The 1,443-nt window shown below is 35.0% G+C and overlaps 1 long non-coding RNA gene across 1 annotated transcript in view; it reads left to right on the forward strand.

The window, feature by feature from the left end:
• Positions 1-257: 257 nt before the first annotated feature.
• Positions 258-1,443, forward strand: part of LOC110427167 (uncharacterized) — a 2,376-nt gene continuing 1,190 nt past the window's right edge. Inside the window, exons 1-2 of the long non-coding RNA XR_002446239.1 lie at positions 258-683; positions 757-821. This is a non-coding gene — a long non-coding RNA (uncharacterized LOC110427167). The remainder of the gene's footprint in view (positions 684-756; positions 822-1,443) is intronic.

Raw genomic sequence — 1,443 nt, forward strand, 5'->3', positions numbered from 1 at the left:
AAATAACAAGTAAAGAGATGACAATTAAATTAATTGAAGTGGGGGAGTCTTTGCATAAATAAACCATTTACAAGGATTAATAAATATATGAAAAAAAAATTGGACTAAAGCATGAAACCATGGGTTAATTCCCACCAGGAACTCATTTTACCCAACAAATATGGGTTGGTGGGGGACATATGGGTCCCTCATCATGTGATAGGATTTAACACACCAAAAGGAAATTTTCTAGAGGAAGGCAGAGAAATTGACTTATAGCCAAGCTTCAGACTTGGGAAATTCCACCTGGTTTAAAGATGCATTGAACAGCTTTACTTTTTTTTCTTGACTAAACAAAAAAAAAAGGAGAAGGAGAGAAAAGAATCGGATATCTGTTGTGAAGAAAGTGGGCATATTCTATTCTCATAGGAGAATCCGCCCCAATGCCAGCCTTGGCTCTAGCTATCAACCTTTAAACTCGAGTTTCTTGGCCATTGAAGAGTATCAAATCTGCATCTAAATCACTTCCTGAGTTAAGAAAATAAAAGAGGTAAAGGGGAGGTTGAAGGAAGGAGAATGGCGGCTAAGCTCCCAGTTAAAAAGAATGAGTCTTAATTTGCTCATTTAGGCACCAACTAGAGCATATCTAACCATTTTTGAAGGGTTCCCAAATTATATTTCAAGGCTGGAAATTTATTGTATAGGTAAGAAGTTCTTTCATGTGGGCATTAGATCCAAGTTCAAAAGGTTAATGCCATTTGAAATTCTTTATGGCAGATTTGATATTGAGGCTTGAAAGATGCTGGAAGTATAGTTTTGGAAGGGCTAAATCATCAACTACGGTGAGTGCTTGGGCTTATCTCTGGGTGATTTATATTAATTGGCTATAGATTGAGTAGGGAAGCCTTGATAGTATGGATTACAATGTGATATATGAATGCTGCAGCAAAGTTTGAGAAACAAAAATTTAATTGAACGTTGGGTACAAATTCTATTGCTTTTGTGTATTATTAATGTTAGAAAAATATTGATGAATGCCAAATATGGGTTGTTAGGGACTGTTGAAATGGCACTTTCATAGCTGAAAATTTCACAAAATTTGAGGCATTGAACCCATGGAAGCTAGGATAATGATGCTAGTTTGAAAAATGCAAACTTTGTGGCAAAGTTGAAATGAAATTAAGCTAAGACTCAAAGGATAAGTATTGAAGAGAAATCCCAACAATTGAGGCGAGTGGGTGCTAAATTTCAAAGTTATATTCCTATAAATAATACATATGTTATATTTGATAGTTGACGAAATTGTGGAAAGCATGAGCTGGTAGAAGGCCCTAGGTTGTTCGTGATTGTAACAAGAATTTCAAATCCGTTTTTCTCTATATCACGTATAAGTATATATTTACATGTTTTTTTTATTATGGGGAAACAAACGTTTGACTGATTTTTCGCTTCAAAATCATGCCT

This window comes from Theobroma umbraticum, unplaced genomic scaffold (genome assembly GCF_002168275.2).
Source record: "Theobroma umbraticum cultivar Fairchild unplaced genomic scaffold, ASM216827v3 scaffold_228.0, whole genome shotgun sequence".
Lineage (NCBI taxonomy): Eukaryota > Viridiplantae > Streptophyta > Magnoliopsida > Malvales > Malvaceae > Theobroma > Theobroma umbraticum.